At 43.0% G+C, this 22,266-nt stretch overlaps 1 protein-coding gene and 1 long non-coding RNA gene across 3 annotated transcripts in view; one reads left to right on the forward strand and one right to left on the reverse strand.

Annotated features, from left to right (window-relative positions):
- Positions 1-8,824, reverse strand: part of slco4a1 (solute carrier organic anion transporter family, member 4A1) — an 86,762-nt gene extending 77,938 nt beyond the window's left edge. For both annotated transcript variants that reach the window (XM_076740649.1, XM_076740647.1), the window contains exon 1: positions 8,676-8,824. The gene's annotated coding sequence lies outside the window, so the exon portion shown is untranslated. The remainder of the gene's footprint in view (positions 1-8,675) is intronic.
- Positions 8,825-20,386: 11,562 nt separating this feature from the next.
- LOC143327444 (uncharacterized) lies at positions 20,387-21,983 on the forward strand. The gene is made up of 3 exons (XR_013077739.1): positions 20,387-20,737; positions 21,366-21,409; positions 21,684-21,983. It is a non-coding gene; the product is annotated as an uncharacterized LOC143327444 (long non-coding RNA).
- Positions 21,984-22,266: the final 283 nt, after the last annotated feature.

The following is a 22,266-nucleotide window of genomic DNA, read 5'->3' on the forward strand; positions in this document are numbered from 1 at the left end:
ATACACTACATTATAATTAATATATGAATTAAGATGGCAGCACGTTCAGACGCAGCGGCTCGTGGCTCCCGTGTTTACATTTTTGTTTGTTTGTTTTTAATCATTTTTACATTCACCACTCTTCTGGAAGCTCTCACACAGTACAGCAGGTCTGAACTGTGGAACTTTGGGGTACAGTTCGGACTCCACACCTCCCCTAAACTGGACTTTATTCCACCGGAGCTGCTACGGACTCCAGAGCCCACCACCATCCCCCCACTGCTGCCTAGGAGACGGAGGAGGCACCATAAACAAAAGAGGGGCAAGAGAGCCGGCTTGCGTGCTAGGCTACAAGCTAACCCTCACAGACCGGTGCTCCCCAGTCTCTTCCTCACCAACGCCAGGTCTCTCACCAACAAAATCGACGAGGTCCGTCTAAGGACTGTCTCTCGCCGGATGGACAGCTATGTGACCGTTGTCACAGAGACCTGACTGGACGATAACATCCCGGACGCAGCGGTGGAGCTAGCAGGGTGCTCTCTGTATCGGGCGGACAGGTCTGCAGCTTTGGGTAAGAGCAGAGGCGGAGGTTTGGCGCTGTACGTACACAATGCCTGGTGTACAGCTACACACACCGTCGGCACATTCTGCTCTCCTGATTTGGAATACCTGGTGGTGAAATGCCGACTGTTCAAGCTGGTTAGAGAACTCTCGACCATTGTTCTTGTGGCCGCCTACATCCCACCGCGGGCTAATGCTAAGCTAGCATTAGAGGAGCTGTACTGCCTAATCAGCGGGCAGATGAACTACAACCCAGAAGCGGCTGTGATTGTGGCGGGAGACTTTAATCATGTCGAACTGAAGGCAGTGTTTCCCAAATTTCACAAGTACATAGACTTTGCTACCAGAGACAATAACATTTTGGATCAGGTCTACTGCAACATCCCTGCTGCTTATAAGGCTGCAGCAGCTTCACACCTCGGCATGTCAGACCACATCTCAGTGGAACTGATTCCTGCATACAAGCCTCTGGCCTGCAGAACAAAACCAACCACCAGGACGATACAGGTATGGACTGTGGAGGCCTCCTCTGCACTTCAGGACTGCTTTGAGCACACAGACTGGAGTGTGTTCAGTGAAGGGGCAGACCTGGAGGAGTATACATCATCTGTATTGTCCTACGTTCAGTTCTGCACGGATGCTGTCCTCCCTGTTAAGACCATCACAGTGTTTCCCAACCAGAAACCATGGCTGGACGGCACAGTACAGTCCCTGCTGAAAGCCCGGGACACCGCCTACAGATCTGGAGATAGGCTGGCTTATAGCAGGGCTCGAGCAGAGCTTGAGAAAGGAATTAAGCAGGCCAAGCTCCGGCATAAACAGAAAATTGAAGACCACTTCAATAACAACAACCCCCGGAACATGTGGAGAGGCATCAGAACCATGACGGACTACAAGTCCAGCACTCAGCTCGCCAGCTACGACCCCCACTCTGCCTGACACCTTAAACAGCTTCTTTGCCCGCTTTGACACGTCAAGCAGCAGAGAAGCTACACATCTACCAGCACCTAGCATCTAGCAGCCCCAGCCCCTCATCCTACAGCAGCACCAGGTGACATCCACCCTGAGGAGGATCAACACCCGCAAAGCTACAGGACCAGATAAGGTGTCAGGCCAGACTCTGAGAACATGCGCTGACCAGCTAGCAGGAGTGTTCCTGGACATTTTCAATCTGTCCCTGCAGCTGTCCATGGTTCCTGAGTGCCTCAAGTCCTCCACCATCATACCGGTGCCTAAGAAGACGTCCGCCACCTGCCTGAACGATTACCGGCCTGTTGCTCTAACCCCGGTAATCATGAAGTGCTGTGAACGGATTCTTCTCAGGTATATCAGAGACTTCATCCCTTCGGACCTAGACAGCCTTCAGTTTGCCTACAGAGGGAATCGGTCTACAGAGGATGCTGTCTCCATCACCCTGCACACAGCCCTGACCCATCTGCAGCAGCCCAACACCTATGTCAGGATGCTATTTTTTGACTTCAGCTCAGCTTTTAACACCGTCATTCCAGACAAGCTGGCGCTGAAGCTACACGTGGTGGGTCTGCCTGCGTCACTGTGCCACTGGATTAGAGACTTTCTCACCAACAGGCCTCAGGTGGTGAGAATAGGGAACGCAACATCATCCCCTCTGGTCCTCAGCACGGGCACGCCACAGGGTTGTGTGCTCAACCCAGCCCTCTTCACCCTGTTCACACATGACTGTGCTGCCATCTACCCCACGAACACAGTCGTGAAGTTCGTGGACGACACTACAGTAGTGGGTCTCATCTCAGACAACAACGAGAGGAGATTTACCAGCTCACCCAGTGGTGTTCAGCCAACAACCTGGTTCTGAACACAGGGAAGACCAAGGAGGTCATTGTGGACTTTAGGCCGTCCAGGAAGACGGATCACGCCCCCCTCCTCATGGACAGAGAAGTGGTGGAGCGTGTGGACAACATCAAGTTCCTGGGCCTCCACATCACATCTGACCTCTCCTGGTCTATGAACACCTCCCCCGCCACCTCACACCCACACCCCCTCCCCCCCGCTGCCAAACACACATTCCCCCCATATAGCCACACACAGTCACTCCCACCTCAATTCTTTTTGCACACTGCGACCACCTTCACTTGCACCTTCTGTGTACTTAACATTTAAGTATACACACAGTACTATTGCATTTTATGTACATTGTATATACGTTTTAAATGCTTACTTTTTATGTTATGAGTTTATTTTATCTTATTTGTGAGTTTATGTTATCTTAGTTGTGAGTTCATCTTATTTTATTTTATTATCTTTCTTTCTACACGGGGGTTGCAATGCAAATTTCATTGACATGTCCATGCCCAATGAGAATAAAAGCAATCTTGAATCTTGAATCTTGAATTATAAACAACCTTTGTGTAAAATTTGCGGAAAAATTGAGTTAATTGACTGTCTTATAATGAGGCTTTCACAGTTAAACAATCTTGTATGGTATTTTTCAGTGAAATTGAATGGGATTCAATGTATGATAAGTGACAACTACATGTAAGTCTTACTGAAAGAATTAGTTTAATAGCAGCGTGGTCATGCATTAGCAACAGAAAAGCACTGTTGGATTTACCAGTTTAAAATGTGTTTTCTTTAAATGAATTACAACACTTTTAAACAGTATATTTTACAGGTTGTTCTATAAAGCAGTTTACATTTTTAAAGTTTTTTTTTTTTACAAAATTATTCTGGCACAGCTGTCAGTTTTTTTCCGTAAAAACAACAGCATTTTTTTTACAGTGCAGGCTACTTTATTCAACAAGCTATTCATTACAAGAACAGAATTCATTATTACCCCATGTCTTAATGGAGACTAAATTCCATGATTATGTCTATCAATTTCACTTTCTATTATCATGAAAGTGATAATAGAAAGTCTTTTTTATCAATCAGTCACATCTTTTAAAATTATGTGTCATACTTAGCAGTGGGGTTAACCACATCCCCACACAGAGTTATAATGCAACCAAAACTTCTGCCCTCTGTTCCAGAAGTAAGAAAATCCAATTATAATTTGTAATTATGCAAATAGCTACAAATCCAGCTGGACAACTTTGCAATGCCCATTAGCAGCCATTGAGTTATTGTGTGTGTTGCTCCCTTCAATGATTCAGTGGCTGTAATAAAAGTTTCTTTTAAGAGACTTGTCATTGTCATTAATATATTATTTTGAAATATATGGGGAGCGCGTTGTTTTTTCTAAGGGGAGGGTCCAAATAAAACAAATAATAATAATAATATTGTGCAGGATCTTGCATTTTTATGAAATTAAATGTAAGATTAAACCCCCTCCCAACCCTGGTAATTTTATACACTCCCCAAATGATTTGTCAAATTATTTCAGTACCACTGAATGTGGCTGAGGAAACAATATTGAAGTTATGCATCAACAGGCACGGGCAGCTGACAATGTAAAGACTCATGCCGACAATAAAGCTAGTGTATTATGTTAACACATGAAAGGTACCTTTGACATTTTATAGCTTACAAATTGCATAACTCAATTGCCACTCTAGTGCACAACAGTCCATGTGGAGCATTGAGCCCTTATCCTGCTCTGGCCCCATCTGCTTCTGTGAACTGGGTCAGACAGTCTCTTCAAATTAAACTGCATTATTTCTGCACTGTGCTTATCACCACAGCAACAGAACTGTGCTGTCATTACAAGAATATTTTTAATATGAGATACGCCCTGTGATTTTTACATTGTGCATCAAACAAAACTCTGATATCAGTAATAATACACAGTTGCTGACAGATTAAATAAAAAGCCAGTGACTTTATTTCCTAACCAGAACCAAGCTGCCAATGTGATGCACCCCACACACATCTTAGATCAATCTTGAGAATATCCTTATGAAGCAGCTAGGGCTGGGCGATAAAATGATAACAATATGTCTCGCGATAGACACGTAATCAATATCAATAAAAAATGCGTTCAATAAAACATTCAATAATTTTTTTTCTTCGTCGGAAGAAACCAGAAGTTGCGAAGCAAGGTTGGTTGCATGAACAAAGGCACTCGCTCTCTGGTAACCTAGCAATGTAGGGAGTAATCACTGATAACTGGGAGTGACACGCTGACAGCCAGTCATGTAACAGTATCAAGTTTGGTTGCGCCATCGCGTTGTCTCTTGTTTGATTCTTCGCGAGGAGTGAGATGAGAAATAGAAAGTGAGCACTGCAGCGAGCGAAGAAATTGTCGATAAAACAGGGAAAGTCAGCTCGTCAATATGGCAGTTTTTTGGATTTTGTAAGTCGGACCGTAGTGAGACCAATGTGGTCTGTAAAGTATGCAAGACCGTCGTCCCACCAAGACCGTTTAATACCACAAACTTGTTTTATCACCTTAGCTGCGCTCACCCTTCGGAGTGCAGCGTATTCGCCAACCCTACCGCAGCACCACCGCACAAGCAGCAGACCGCCATGCAGAGGTACTCTGCTTCAGTGCCTTATGACAAATCATCTAAAAGGCACAAAGACATAACGGAGACAGTGGCATATCATATAACTAAAGACATGCTCCCGCTGAGCACTGTGGAGAAGCCAGGTTATGAAAATCTCTTACACTTGCTTGCCCTCAATGTTATACCTGGCCGAAAGTACTTTTCTAAGACTGCCATTTGTTTTCTATGTAACAGATGTAAAGTCTACCTCAGTTTATTTTAATTTCTCCATGTTTATAAAACATTGCACATTTTTTTAAAACACTTTATTCACCAGAAGATTAATCAGCTTGTGCTTGTGTTGACATTTCCTTTCCTTTCTGCTTTGATAGCTGAGGGGATTATAATCAGAGGAAGGTTGAATTTAAAATAAAAATGTTTAAATTTAATGTATTTATCTCCTGGTCCTTATTTTAAATAGGTCATAAAAATATCAATAATTATCGATATCGACCAATATAAAACACTTATATCATGATACAGTTTTCAGCCATATCGCCCAGCCCTAGAAGCAGCATTAAGATACTTAAAGGACTAGTTTGATAATTCAGGAAACATGCTTTTTCTCTTTCTTCCTCAGACTTAGATGAGAGGATTGATACCACTCTCATATATCTACTACAAAGGTAAAGCCATGACTGTCCAGAGGTAACAAAATCCACCTGCTAGTACCTCTGAAACTCACTAATTAACATGTTACAGTATATCTTGCTTATATAAATTGTTAGTCTTGTCTTTTTGCTCAGATATAAGTCTCCTGACTGTATAGCTGATCAGCTATCCTCCCTACAGTGCACCTCTATTTCTCCTCGGATTTTCACAGACATGGACATGTTTCATGTTTAATGCCTGGATAATACATTTGGGGGTCCTCCACAATTCATCAAATTGTAGTTAGATGTGTTACTCTTGTTTTTTCATCTACTGGCCCGTAACATCTCACGTTTCACTTGCATGACCCATAGAGGGTTTCCCCAGCTGACATATAAAGCAACTTCAGAGGGTGGAGATGCTCATGCACTTGCATAAACATCCACCTTCACATTCCCCTCTACTCATCAACAATGCAGCTGTAAAGGTGGTGGAATCTGAAAGTTTCTGGGTAATTCACTCACCAGCGTTCTGAAATGGGAGACACACTCATCTCATCAATTGAGCTCATCAGAAAATGTTCTTCTTCAGACTGCTCTGGAAGACGAACATGTCCCTGAAAGTTCCCACCCAGTTCTACAGAGTCACCATTGAGGGTGTCTACCCACACCACACACAGACTAGAACACATCATGCGGAGAGTCAGGCGTCTCTCAGGACAGGGCAAACTGTGAGTGTTCTGTATGATACCACAGCCAGACAGTGGGCCCAGATAGTAGCAGGCCCATCACAACCAGCTCATAGCCTCTTCAGAATGCTTCACTCCAGCAGCACCAGGACCCCCCCTCCCAGTGGGGACTTTAAACTGACTGCACACCCACCCATGATGTCCTCCTGTCACTGTGGTGACAACTAGTGATACAAATATCTGTGCATGTGTGTGTGTGTGTGTGAGAGAGAGAGAGAGAGAGAGAGAACAAGTGTGTTTGTGTGCACATATGTAAGCCTATATGGTTCAATTAATGGGAAATGAATGATGTGTAAAGGACAAAAGAGTGATGGTCACTGAATGTCTCACAAAATAGGCAGAACGGCCACATATTGTTAGATTGCTTTACAGTGACATAGAAACAGTGACACCACATGTATATGATGGTAAATGGTGTCCAGTTAATTTACATCAAGAATCATTTAGAAAATGAAGGAGTTCAAAAGCAAATATAATATTTCATTGATGGTCATGAAGACCATGTCATGTTTTGCTATTTGAATGCATTATATGTGATGCAGAAGCTGCAGGAAATGTTTCATTTGCATTAGTCCCATCACAATGTGTTTTGTGTTCTGTTAGCTGAGATTCACAGTGCAGAGTAATGTATGTGCATTTTGACACTAAAAGAATCTGTTCACATTCATCTGCTGGAGAGGGAAAGTCTCTCTGTTGTCACCTTAAACCTTTTAACACCTGGACAAACCACCAGGAATTTGTGACATCACAACTAGTTTAGAGCAAATCATGTTCCAGTATGCAATTTACACAAGTGTACACATAGAATAGACTTTTGAGACTTTTATGTCCAAATGAGCTTGTGGATTTTTCAAAGAGGATGAAGGAGTAGATGCAATTTTAAGAAACCGTTAATATTGCATTATTATTATTATTATTATTATTGTTATTATTATTATTATTATTATTAACAATAATTATCAAATCAAATTATCAACATAGACAGATATACAGAAAAACAACCATTCACACTCACACTCACACCTATGGACAATTTAGAGTCACCAATTAACCTAATGAGCATGTTTTTGGTCTGTGGGAGGAAGCCGGAGTGCCTGGAGAGAAACCACGCATGCACGGGAAGAACATGCAAACTTCACACAGAAAGGCCCTGCCCGACCCGGGGATCGAACCAGCGACCTCCTTGCTGTGAGGTACGCGCACTATGTCTAGACGATATCTTTATTATATTATAACTTAGGGTAAATGTAAAATATCATGTTGTCCGCCATAGCTTTACCACAGTATATCTGTGGGCATTAATAAATCCAACAGATGTACTAATTTCTTAAAGTTTAAAAAAAAAAAAAAGGTCAAACGCTCTACTTCTTGTTTCTTCTTTAGGCTTGCTCTAATACTAATAATGTTGTTGCTTAGTTGTAACTCGCAGGTTCGCAGTGTGGGAATCCCCGCTGAGCGATCTGTGCTCACTGTGAACACGGTCAGAGACCCCGGAGAGCTGCCGTGGGTGCCTGACTACAGCGTCGCACAGTCACTGTGGACTTGACAGGAAACAAAGCATGCAACGCGACAGACGACACACATTATCCCACACGTCGGTCCTCTGCTCTGCTGGCTATGCAGTGGTTTGTACATGCGTTCAGAAAGATGGTGCAGATAGCGCAAGATCGCGTTTGCTTCTCAAGACGTGGATATTTAGAAGTGAATTGAACTGACAATGAATTGAAAACATATCACATGATAAGTGATTTTTTTTCGACTCCAGAAGAAATCAAAGGCACGTGGCAGGGAGAGTATGATTAGGAATGATACCTATGATTTTCGCCAATTAGGCTACGGGTAGGCCTACATAATATTGGCCAGTAAATTTTACAAAACTATGACTGGGTTGATCCTCTGATGGATATCCTCTCGTAATTGTGACATGAGCCTACTTTAGATTCGTTTCGAATTATAGGCTAATCGATGGCTTGAGGTCTTCTACATAAATTGCAGTAACGCTATTGCCATGCTTCAGGGCTGTACTGTAGGAGAACATGCCCGTGGATGAGAGAAAGCTCCATGTGAAGGATTAATGCAAGCAGATGTTGTCGATGAACAAAGCTTTTATTCATTTTAGCCCATCAGGACATCTACAGTTATGAATAGAAGCAGTGTCTCTGTGACCAAATGTTCACCACTGATCCCTAAAGATGTTACAGATTGCAAAGTAAATGTATTTTCGGCAACCATGTGGATACATGGATATCCAGCATCCACGCTGCTGATGCTGAGCAGCCGCCGCACGACGATGTACATTCTTCAAAATCAATAAATAAAATACATAGGCTTACCTTAAATTACATGGTTCGTCGCACATAATGTCCTGTCATTCGTGTTGTGTCTCGTGGGGAAAACGCTCGCAAATGTGTTATTAATAATTGTAACGCTACTGGTTAGCGCCCTTCATCTGTGGAGCGAGCGGGTTGGAACTGCGCGGTATGAGCACTTAGGTATGGAGGATGATTGGTGCCACCACAGAGAATAGCATGTAGATAAGGAAACATAAGAGAGATGAAGCTAAAGATAGCGGGATAAATATAACAACAACAACAACAACAACAACAACAACAACAATAATAATAATAATAAATGAGAGCACATTACACCCTTTTTAGCATCTTCATCTCCACTGGCTTCTTGTCACTTTGATGAGTAGCTTTGTAGCTTGACCATGACCTTTGCAAAGTTCAAAATAGAGAATTTAAATATGTGTCTCTGACCTGCCTAAAAATCAAATAAAACCACGTCAGTGGAATATTTCTTTTGTATTTTGAAATGAGTTTTCCTTCAGTAACCCATTTGTCTGTAAATATGTAATAGTCTACAGTATGATGACATGTGTCATTTGCCTATGTGCATATTTTCTTGCTGGTCTTCCTCAATACATGTATTCAGTGTCAAAGAGTTAACTTCAGGAGTGCATTATGGCTGGACACATGAACTACTGGGGACTAGGGATAACAGTATGATGACCAAAAATGTGTCACTTATAGCTCAAATATAGCCACAGAGCTAGCAACTTGACATGGACAACCATTTGGAGCATGGTTTCAGTGTCTTTTGAAATGTAAAATGTACCAGTTTTATCCCCAGCAGTCAGAACACAACATATAGTCCTTTTCACTCAATTAGCTCCAGGAACTATTGAACCAAAGGAACAAATTCCAGGAACATAACTGGGAATCAAAAGTCCCTCAGAAGAGGAACTAATAGAAGATTTGTCAAATAAGGACAATGACAAATTGAAAAATGACACCTTTTGAAATGGCATTTTCACACACATATGGTAAGAAGGGTTGTCAATGTCAATGTCAATAGGAGGGTGGTGGGGGTTGGAGGAGGGCCACGAGGTGGTAAGAGGGGGTGTCAGTGTCCATGGGAGGGTGGTGGGGGTTGGAGGGGGGGGCTGCTGAGGGGATGGAGTTCAGCAGGGTAACAGCTCTAGGGAAGAAGCTGTTCCTGTGCCTGCTGGTGCGGCAATGGAGGCTCGTGTACCTTCTACCAGATGACAGGTGGCAAACAGTTCATGGTTGGGGTAGGAGCAGTCTCTGCTGATGCTGAGTGCCCTTCTTAGACACCGCTTGCGCTGGAGGTCCTTGGAGATGTAGACGCCCAGGAACTTGAAGCTGGAGACACGTTCAACCTCAGCCCCATCGATGTGAATGGGGGTTTGACTGCAGCCTTTAGTTTCCTGAAGTCGATGAACAGCATCCTTGCGTAGGTGTTGTTGTTGTCCAGGTGCATCAGGATGGAGTGCAGTGCCGTGGAGATGGCATCCTCCATCGACCGGTTTGGTCAGTAGGCAAAATGATGGGGGTCCAGTGTGGGGGGAAGACAGCATTTTAGGGCCAAGACCAGCCTCTCGAAGCACATGGTGATGATGGGGGTGAGTGTGACGGGGCGGAAGCCATTAAGGCCCATTGCAGCTGACTGCTTCGGTACCAGCACGATCTTGAGGCACATGGGAACTGCTGCCTTGGCCAGTGACAGGTTGAAGATGTCAGTGAAGGCCCCAGCCAGCTGTTCTGCACAGGCCTTGAGCACATGGCCGGATCTGCCATCAGGGCCAGCAGCCTAACGGACGTTCACCCTGCTGAGTGCAGAACGCACGTCATAAGTGGAGAGTGTGAGGAGATGTTCATCTGGGTGGGGAGCAGTTTTGGTGGCTGGTTGTGTGTTGTCCCCGTCAAAGCGAGTGTAGAAGTTATTGAGCCCATCAGGGAGGGAGGCATTCCTGGTTGGTGGGGCTGTATTTTTAGTCTGTGATGGCCTGGATGCCCTGCCACATGCGGCGGGTGTTGGCATTGTTGTGGAAGTGCTCTTCAATCTGTAGCTTGTGAATGTGTTTAGCTTCCCTGATGTCAACACGTGTTAATGTAATCCAGAACGGAGGACACATATGAGTCAATGTTTGTGGATCCTGAGTCCAGTGTGGTCCAGGTGGTGAACATACTCCAGTCTCAAAGTAACGGGGACAATTTTTGAAACTGGTCTAATCTTGAGAGAGAATCCTGCAGCCAACAGCCATGAACCAGAGCACAAGGAGGAGGGGAGACTCATGGTTGTCAAAGCCAAGTTTGAACATGAATTTTGTTCTTGGAAGGAGAGTTTAACTGTACTGAGAATGACCATGTAGATAGGAACCATGTTGAACCTCATAGAGCATCACAGAGAGTGCTGAACCACCTTGTCAAAACACATGATCTTGTGGATATCTGGAGGAGACTGCATGACAAGAAGAGGCAGTACACATGGGCTCATGTCAGAGACAACATTATCTCTTTAGCTCGGCTGGACAGGTTTTATTGTTTTAATCATCATTTTGGTGTTGTAAAAAAGTGTCAGATTTTATCTGTATCCGGTTTTACAGACCATTCTTTGGTTTTGAGTGACCTGGACCAGACCATTCATCTAGCCCAAACCTACTGTGTGCCTGGCAGACCTATTGTAGACAATGTGTCTTTAATTTGGGATGTTTTGGACGTTTCCAGTTCTTTGGGTTTAGATGTTGGTCTTATTTCATTAGATCAAGAAAAAGCTTCTGATAGCGTTGAGCACCTCGACCTTTGGAAGATCTTGGAGCGGTTTGGTCTCAACCCAGGTCTCATAGCTATGATCAAAGTTTTGTACCAAGACATTCAGAGTGTGCTGAAGATCAATGGAGGGCTGAGTGCTCCTTTTAAAGTAGAGAGAGGGGTCCGACAAGGTTGTTCTCTGTCAGGGATGTCATATACTCTGTCCATTGGGTGGCAAAGTGGTAACACTGTCGCCTCACAGCTTGAATTCTGCCTGGGGTGCTGTGGGTGCTGGGGGGGTGTCCTCCACCATGCCCTCATTGCCTGCTGCCCTTTAGGAAAAAAGGGCCCTTTCTATGTGGAGTTTGCATGTTCTCCCCGTGTTCACCTGGGGTATCCTCCACAAAAAACCCCACTAAAAACATGCAAAAAGATCTCCACCTGACCAAATGGTGACAAAGAGGGACTGCGTCCCCAGGCGCCGCTGTCAGCTGGCTACCCACCGCTCCTGGTCTGCCGTGGAGGAAGGACTTACCAGGATGGGTTAAATGCAGAGGAACAATTTCACCAAAAAGCATGCCATGTGCTGTTGTGTTCACCAAAAAAAAGCATGTGCATGTTGCGTGGTGATTAATAAAGTTAAAGATCTTAGATCTTAGATCAGTGAACCTCTGCTCCACAGGATATGGTCTGGTGTCAGTGGTCTGGTCCTTCCAGCTTATAACAAAGCCCACATTCTGTCAGCATATGCAGACAATGTTTTAGTCCTGGTCACTAACCAAAAAAAATGTAGATCATCTTGGAAAATGTGTTCTGGATTTTGGTATTTTAACGAAAGCAATGGTAAACTGGAAAAAGAGTGAAGCCTTGGCAGTAGGGAGATGGTCTCATGGTCTCCAAAATTTACCCAGGGGCTTAATGTGGAAGAAAGGTGGTATTAAATATTTGGGGAATTGATTTGGGCGACAAAATGACAGTGAGCAGGAACTGGGAAGCTGCAATAGAAAAGGTACAAGGAAAACTAAATAAATGGAAGTGGTTATTGCCTAAAATGTCCTTTAGGGGGAAGGCCTTAGTAGTCAATAATCTGGTGGCCTCTACACTGTGGCATCACTTGGGATGTATGGAGCCACCTAAACAACAGTTAATTTTGGTAGATTTTTTTTTTTTTTTTTTTGGGGGGGGGGGGGGGGGCAGACTACACTGGGTACCTCAGGCTGCTCTTTTCTTGCCTAAGGAGGAAGGAGGGCAAGGCAAGCAAGCAGGATAGCAACTTTTCATTTTCAGTTTATTCAGAAAATATCTCACAACTGGAGGCAAAGCTCTTGTTTGGAAGGATGTTGTGAGTGCTATTCTGAGGAGAGTCTTGGGATCGATGCTGCTTTGTTTTTAATGGATGCACATTTTTTAAACTTGTCTGAACTGTCTTCATTTTATACAGGGCTTTTTAAAGCATGCAGTCTTTTTAAGTGGAAAAGGCTGGGGCCTACTGTTTCTGTTCACTGGCTGTTGGAGGAACCTCTTGTCAGTGGGGCCCGGATGGACATTCAGGACGGCTCAACACCAGGCCTCACCCACACACTGAATGCCACTGAAATGGTCACTCAAAGGAAACTAGTAGACGCAGCTGGACAGAGTGTAAAGGACACACATGCTGCTGCTGATCTGCTGGGTCTGAGGTCAGTGCACTACACAGACTACATCTTAAAAAGATGGTCTGAGAAACTGTCCAAGGAGGACTTTGAACTGTGAGGGTCTACAGTGGGGAGGAGGAGGCCCCGGATGAACAGGACCCTTTCCCAGAGCTGGAGCGTTATCCTGATTTGAATGGTTGTTCTGGACCTTTGCTAGATGTAAAACATGTTGATTTTTATTCTGTCAAAGGTAAGGTGTTGTATGCATGTTGTGTTTAAGCTCTGAACAAAAACAAGCTAAATGAAAGAGAGGACTCCGTGTGGAGGAAGACTTTGGGGGTAACAGGTGTAGACAGACCAGGGTGGAGAGTTTTGTACAATCTCCCGTCCAAGAAACGAACCGTGGACTTGCAGTGGAGAATCCTCCATGGAGCTGTGGCCGTCAACTCATTTATATCTGTAGTGAATCCCACTGTGTCAAATGAATATCCTTTTTGGAGAAGGGCGGTCACCATTTTTCACAGTTTCTTAGAGTGTGGCAGGATTCAGGCTTTGTTCAGGACTTTGGAGTCCCTGTTTTTATCTTTTGAGGAGGAATGGTCTGAAGTGGTGTTTATATTCAGGGTTGGGTACAAGACGAGCGATGCTGCTAAGTGTCAGCTACTAAACTTCCTGTTGGGTGAAGCCAAAATGGCTTTATATCTCACCAGGAGGAACAGAGTAAAACATGGAGTGTTTCAGGATGCGCTCAGTGTGTTTGCGTCACTGGTCAGAGCAAGGGTCTGTATAGACTTTAGAGATGGACAGTTTGGACACCTTTGTCCAGTAGTGGTGTTACAATGATGTCCTCTGCTCAGTGGTGGAGGAGCAGTTACATTTTGGAGTTGTCTTTGAGTGAAAGTGTTTGGAGATATTTTTCTACATTATCTTTTATAGTATTATTTAATTTTTGGAAAATTGTATTTTACGTTTATTGTAGGTGTGTTTTTAGAATGATGAGAACACTGTCCATTGTACAGTTTGGGTGAGATATATGTATATCTCTATCTATCTTTATCTATCTATCTATATATCTATATCTATCTATATATATATATATATATATATATAGAGAGAGAGAGAGAGAGAGAGAGAGAGAGAGATAATGTGTTGGAAACAAAGGTATGTAATTAACATTATAAATAAAGATACAAAAAAATTCTCTCTCAAGATAATTTGACTTGACACATTCTGATCAGCTTATTTTTTACCATGAGCATTAGAACAGGACAAGAACAACTGTTTTTACAGACTTTTAGTTCCAGGTATTCAAATAGTTCAATTGAATCTGTTATTCATGCTTTTTTTTTCATAAATCTTCTTCATAGAAGTTCACCTTTTTGGTTGGTACCCGTTGATGAGTCTGCTGAAAATAAGTGTTCATTTGCAAGCTAGCAAACGAAAGTTGTTTAAATCATGAAGAAGTGTCTGCACCGTTGGAGGTGGAGCCCCGTTCATTCCTATGAAGCTGCTCAGTGGAGCATGAAGAGTGTAGAAATACCCGGATATTCAGCCTAGCTTCTGCATTGTGGGACTTCGTTGGTCCAACTGCCGTTAAAATTCAAAGAAGAAGAAGACTTCCTCTGGCCGCTAAGCTAACTTCCTGTTTAGTGCTCCTCTAACTTGACTCTCCTAGACTTTCCAAATGTTGTCGGACCAAACGGATCAAATTCTGATAATGAAACGAGTCATTCTGGGGAGGTTGTGACGCTGGAAAAAAATGGATCCACTGTTTTACTTTACAGATGCTTCTTTTACAATGTAAGCTTATGTGAAAAAGTCTTTTTGGGCCCCACTGCATCATGGGATGTTGTAGTTACACGGTTTGGCCACTATGAAATTAACTTAACTTGGAGACATTCCTGGGGGCTTGGTTTAAATCTGCCTATAAAAATGATCATTTCAGCAAATTAACTAAATGTGCGTCCCGTTGGAATGAGAAGCCTGTTTTTGTTTAACCATCACTAATAAATGAACCATCATAAAACCATAAAGTGCACGTGTGCAATGCGCTAACAGAAACGGACACTCTTTACACTCAGTCACTTCCAAATATTATGGTGATATGGATCCTATTTTCCAGAGGCAGAGATGTTGAAACTTGTCTGAGGTATTATTATAGAAAAGACTGCCAAGTGAAATATTCCCATCACGTGTACGTGACCACCATCAAATACATCCTGCCCAGACATACAGGTGTGCTTCCCCCAGGTGTGTCTGAAGCAGCTCATATGGACTCATGTGGCTGAAGACAACACAGATAAACAAACAAGATCCAGCAACAGGAAAAAGCTGACAGGGTTCTGCCTTAATACCTTTAATACCTAGCTTTTAGAACTTTTATCTTATTCTACTGTTTGTCTACCAGTTCTTAGCATTTATATCCTTTATCCTATTTTACTGTGTTAGCCTTAGCATTTGTATCCTTTATCTTATTTTACTGTTTTAGTCCCTTGTATTTTTAGCCTTTATGCCTTTTACCTTATTTTACTGTTTTAGTCTGTCAGTTTTTAGCTCCATTGTTTCCTCATGGGGGCCTGCCAGACTGGGAGTTGTCTCAGGTTCGCCACTGGGGGTGCTGTTCCATGGACGGTTTCGCCCCCAGGTGGCTAGAGGGCTTTGCACCTTGGTGTGGGGCCTCCTGTCTGCCCGGGTTGGGGTGGTCTCTGTGGCGGCGCTCCCTGTGGTTTCGGACTGTGACCTCTCTGTGGGGGTTCTCAGTGTGGTTGGCCCCCAAAGGTAGCTTCTTCCTCGCCTCAGGTTTCGGTGCCCAGCCACGTCTCTTTAGGGACAGCTAGTGTGTGTGTGTGTGTGTGTGTGTGTGTGTGTGCAAGCGAGTGTGTATATGAGTGTGTATATATTATCTAAATGTCAGCATGTCAGGTGTTCATACCAGAACCAAACAACGATTTATTAGGGCCACGGGGCAATCGCCCAGAGCACTGGCCCCTATAGCTATGAAATAGCTGCAAACTGGCAAACTGTCTGTTGATATCACTAAAAAACAACGCAAACTCACTAAGGCAGACCTCATTATCTTTCAGTTCCCCATGTACTGGTTCACTGTTCCTGCAATCTTGAAGGGCTGGATTGACCAGGTGCTCACATTGGGCTATGCATTCTCACAAGAGAAGCGATACAGCCAGGGTGTCCTCAAGGACAAGAAAGCCATGCGGCCCTTCACCACTGGGTCTCATAAATCTATGTTCAGTGCAAATAGCTGCAGGGACCAGTGCTTGGAGCAAAGCCCCGCGTCCTATTGTTATCCTGCGTGTTTTTTCTTATTATTGGGGCCATGGGGCAATCGCACAGAGCACTGGCCCCTACAGCTATAGCTGCAGGAACTGAAGCCTCGAGCTCTATTGTTATCCTGCGTGTTTTTTCTTTTTATTATTAGTAGGGCCACGGGGCAATCGCCTCGAGCACTGCTCCCTGCATCCAACAAATTGTAACGTTGTCGCGAAGACACTGTCAATAATAATTCGCGACAACATCACAATTTGCGGGACGTGTGAAAAGTAATTGAAATGCGCGGCTGCACTGCACAAAGCGGGACATCCGGTCACCCTAACTATGATAGATAAACCGTCTTCGTAGGCTATGTAGACTAACACGTTAGGGGCGGATTTCATGCGCTGTTCGTTTTTCATTCGTAGGAGACAACAACAAACAGCGTGCCTAATTTAAATAGCGTTTTTAAACATATTAAACAAGCGAAATATAATGAGATATTTTAAGGAATGATAGACAACATGTTGTAAAATAATAATTTAATGAAAACCCAATTTCACCAATATTTTGACTTTCGACCTATTTTCACGTTTTCCCAACACAGTCTCACTCCCAGCGCGTCAAAAACCGACGCGTGGTCAGGGCCATTCAGTTCGGCGTCAGTTTCTGACTCACAAGGTCGCCCTGATGTAATTCCATCCGAGTCGATATTTGACGCTCAGAGCGAGCGCTCCAGCCTTCCATTCACTTCAACTCATTAACCCGACCGCGTTGCTTAAAGCCGCTGAGAGCATCAGTCCCATTGGATAACTGAGGACCTGACACACAGAAGTATTCTCCTTACTGTCCGTTTTCACGTTAACGGTGATTTTCACAATGATATCTGCAACATTTCTCAAACAGAAACACCATAGTGTCCTTGTTAATTAAACAACATTAGAGGGTTAATTTTCTGGACATCACTTTTCGTGTTTTCCCCTTCGATTCTGGGAAAGAAAGAGTTGTTTGTTAGTGATGGATGGCTGTAGGCAACACACTACCCATAATCCTCAGCTACCGTTGCTACAGAGACGACGCCAGTCCGCTTTGCTTGATAAAATCGTTTTAACTATTTATTTCAAAATGAAACAGATTATGAATGTGAACTAATTAAAAGTGATTGATAATTAAATTGGTGTCTAAAAAACATCAACCTTAAGTTTCAGCTCGGATTGGATGCTTTAATCGCAGTGCACCTTGGGAGTCGTAGTAGACGTAATTCATGTCGGGACTTTGGATGATCTTTATTTGACACCCGCCAGACCCAGGTAAGTTGTCATGAACTCTCCTGATCAATATAATGTCGACAGAAATACAAGCATAACAAAAATGAAATATCTCGTTAAGAGCACTTTGTTTAAGAGAGAGAGAGAGAGAGAGAGAGAGAGAGAGAGAGAGAGAGAAACTTCAGGAGAACATCCTCTGTAACATTCTGTCCTTTGCAACGTGTGTTCATTTGAAAGCTTTTTGCCGGCTAGCTAGCTTAATGTTAGTACAGTATTAACAATGTAGTAGTTGCTAAAAATGGCTTCACCAGAAGGGCCAGAACTGTTTAAGTACAATTGCACTAGTTAGCTGCATCTCCCATAGAAACAAAAGGGACTGATAATGTTGAGATACACTCTAAAGCTGTTATGGCTGTGGTCTCGGGTCATTGTGTCTCCCTGATACTGTGTTTTTTCCTTCTATCTCACTCAGCAGGTTGGAGCAGGAGAGAGAGGCAGGCCGAGTTACTCTGGGAGCGAGCTTCATGAGACACACCTGCACCTCATCAATTAATCAGCTCGGCTTCTTAAGGCACCTCATGCTCATCTCCTGTGCCGGACTATTCTCTCTGTCGCATGCAGCTCGCTGCCGTAAACTCTCTCGGCTCTAGTCCTGCTCCTCCTGCCCCCAGTGCTCTCTCGAATTGTTATTTTTTCACTGTGAGTTTTCATAATCGCCTTTTGTTCAGCTATTCTGATAGTAGTTTCTCCCAGTTGTCTGGTGATTTTTGTTTCATTGTTTTACTACTTTGTTATTGCTCTTAGTTTCTTTTTCTGATCGTCTTTGTTTTGATACTTTCTTCCCGTGGTGGTGAATTTCTGTTTTCTCGCTTGTATGCATTTTTCCCTGGTTCAGGTGATTTTTGGTTTGTACTTTTGATCAATAAATCCTCATTTCCTTTGTCTCCACAACTGGGTCCTGGCTTTCCTTAGGTTGAACCATAACAAAAGCAATAACTCTCAAAAAGTCTTCAGTTTGACACGTTAATGACGTTAATGAGTTCCCATTCTACAAAATAGACATTTTATTCAAAACTTTATTGGTATTGTTATATTTGCCATTGCATATTAAGCTGATTTTAAAAAAAATCCTCTATTCCTAATAGACACCTCTAATAAGTATGTAGTCACCACGATTTTATCCGGGACCATTGTTTGTAATTGAGGATGCCAGTGGTGCCCTAGCCACTGGCATCAGATCAAATCAGAAATCAGAGATAGGCCCATATTTTGAGTGTATGCAGCAAGCTACAGTAAAGCGGATGTGTGATACTGAAGATTTAAACCAGTGGAAGTTTACACACTGAAGGACAGTGAGTGGGCGTCATCTGTCAAAAGAACAGAAACTCCAGCAGGATCATCAAGTCAGCCCAGCTATCTGTGAGTTGTAATCACTATAGTTTAACAAGGGGTTTGGCCTCTCAGACATGGTGATCTTATTTGTCAATCAATCCTGCAGCGCATGTGCTTAGTGTTATGGCTTGCTTTTCATTTTGGCTTCAAACAGGTCAGAGCAGCGACACTGTCGACATGAGCAGTGCGAGTTATGCACGTGTCAAACATGGCTGCTGTTGCGCTTCATCGGGAGATTTGTATTCTTGTCTATTTTTACTCTGACATGCACGCAGTTCTCTGCAAAAATAGACCTGGAAATGACCTATAGACAATCATATCAACATCACACCAGTGTTTCACTACAGCTTTAATGTCTGTATCTTCAGAATATGACACAGACATGACAAGAACACACAACAGGGGAAGGACCAGATTTTTACACGACCTCTTTTCTCTCCTCCCTCTCTCCCTGCAGCTCTGTCTCTTTTTCAATATGTGTAAGGTAAAATCATATTATCATATTTATTGATAATTATCAATCAATATATGTGACATTTTTTGATACTCGATAGTATTTAAGCAGTTTGGTCAGTACCATAAAACCACCATAAAAGTATTGAAGTTCGATACCCAGCCCTACAGATGCAGCAGCTCAGAAAGGCCACCCACATGCACTGCTCAAGCAGCCTGTGTCCTTGGTGTAAGGGTCAAAGCACCGTCTCTTAAGTCTCCCTTACATACAAATGTCAGATGGTTAGCATCACAGCAATGTACAGTGTGTAATTTCAATGTTGTCAGATGATATATCATTTTCTCTGAAAATCAAACTAAGGATAGCATTGTCACAAGAGAATTTCAGTATGTAGTTATCTAGGTGTATGCGTGCACTTACATTTGTGTACAAAATCTTCTTCAAAATGAGTACTTCTTTTCAATATTTTATTTGCAATATTTGCAGAGTTGTTTGCTCCACAAGCAGCTGGGACACCAGCTGATCCTGTGCCCCTGGTGGACAACTGTCCACCTGCCCCCCGTGGACAACCAGTCTGGAGCACAACCAGAACCAGAAGAGGAAGAAGTAGTTGTTCTTTACCTTGTACCTGTCATTTCACCAACTTCCCCGTCTCAGCCCCTTCCATTGTCTTCTATATCCTTTGAGCCTCCTCCTCCATCCTCCTCCTCTGCTCAGCCTCCTCCTCCGTCATCCTTCTCCTCTACCCTCCTTCTCCTCTCAGACTCCTCCTCCACCTTCCTTCTCCTCGCAGCCTTCTCCTCCATCCTCCTTCTCCTCTCAGCCTTCTCCTCCATCTTCCTCCTCCTCTCAGCCTCTTCATCCACCCTCCTCCTCTCAGCCTCCTCCTCCACCCTTGACTTCATGTGTTTTGTTTTTTTTTATAATTTTTTCTTTTTTTAGAATGCAGAAAACATAGGACCCACAAGGTGTTCATGTATGAATGCATTGTTCACAAAAGAGTTTTAAATGTAAGTATGTTCTTTCTTCTTCATGGATTTCTTGTAAAATACGATGGAAAAACATTTAAGGTTCAAAGTCTATTTATAGGTCATTGTACAACACAGGGTTATAAAAGGAAATGCAAAGTGTAGTCCTTTTATGCTTCACAAGACAAAGCAAATAATGGTGTAGTTTTGAGGGTGGATTGAGGGCTCTCCCAGTCTAATGAAAGAAGTTGCTTCATACTCTGGTGGAACAGCAGCGGATACTTCTGTATCTTCTTCGTGATGGCAGCAGTGTGAACAGACTGTGGCATCTCACTTCACCGATATCACTCTGTAGGTGGGTATCAATGATGTTCTGGGAGGTTTTAATCACCCGCTGCAGAGCCTATCCTTTGAGCCTCCTCCTCCATCCTCCTCCTCTGCTCAGCCTCCTCCTCCGTCATCCTCCTCCTCTACCCTCCTTCTCCTCTCAGCCTCCTCCTCCACCTTCCTTCTCCTCGCAGCCTTCTCCTCCATCCTCCTTCTCCTCTCAGCCTTCTCAGGGAAGGAGCAGGCTAACAGTTTTGGTGTAATTCTTTTAGGATAGTAGGTATAGCAGGAACTTCCCTATTTCAGTCCTTGTCAGCTGCCGTTGTCACATTATGGCTATAACCTGCAAGAATGTTTAAGTTAGTTCACTCTGAAATCTTAGCATTTCAAAGGGATTTTGTGTTGCACCATTTAAAAATAAATGCAAATCTTTACTGTTGGACCCAGATTGACAGTGTTACTAAAAACTTGTGCTTATACATGGCATTACATGTATTGTAATTTTGCAGTGATACGTAGGGTTTTGGAAATTCAGTAATTATGCAATATATTCAGCTCTTTCACAGTACACATATCTTTAAGAACTGTCTCTGTAAGAAATGCTTGTTTTTCTCATAATTAATTGTGTCATTTTTTTCTGATGTCATGCCTTTCAGGGAAAAGAAGAAGTCAAAGTGCGGTGGACACCATGCTCTAAGTGGTAAGTTCTTCCTAAATGACTATAAACCTGTGTGTTGGACTGGAAACAAAGGATTTATACATTGGTTACCGTACCATTTTAACTATATTATGCGTATTTTGCTGAGTAACTGCTCACAAAGACTTAATTTGCTTTTCAGGAGTACTATAACATGACATATTAATATATTATATTAAATATATTAAAACATTAACTTTCTTACATGTCAGAAGCAAGGTCAACCTTTAACCTTTGTTTCCTGTTTATATGTGTTTTTTCTTTCATATCCTGGCAGTGGCAAGGAATGGGATGACACATGGGAACCAGCTCAACAGTATCGCTGCCCAAAATAAATAACTGGTGTTTCCACAAGTTCTGTCCTGTTCCATTCTGTTCTGTGCAGTTAATTTTATTTACAAATGGCAACTTTATTTTATGAACGTATTTAGTTTATTTTATTTCTACTTTATTTTTGTTTGTTCATGTTCTTTCAGTTGAAAGACCTGGACCCTTCTCAGTCATACACTGTAAATAACGCACGCGCACACTCACTCACATTTTTCAAATATATTGGAGAAATTCTGAAATAAATTGTTCTTTGTGGTATGTTTGTTGTCTATTGCATTTTTTAAATTGTCAATACAGTTACTCCTTAAAATAAAATTTAAGCTCAGATTGTTTAACCACACATAACAAAATGACTTGAGGGGGTCATATTATGAAATACTAACTCTTTCAGTGCTTGTGCGCATACATTTGCGTGTCTGGAGTGCCTACAAACCCACAAACTGAAAGGAGACAATCCAGTCATTTTTTGTGGGCTGCCTCAGTCAGAAAACATGACATTCAACATGCTATTCAGATTTCGGTCTCCTTCA

This window comes from Chaetodon auriga, chromosome 10 (genome assembly GCF_051107435.1).
Source record: "Chaetodon auriga isolate fChaAug3 chromosome 10, fChaAug3.hap1, whole genome shotgun sequence".
Taxonomy (NCBI): Eukaryota; Metazoa; Chordata; class Actinopteri; order Chaetodontiformes; family Chaetodontidae; genus Chaetodon; species Chaetodon auriga.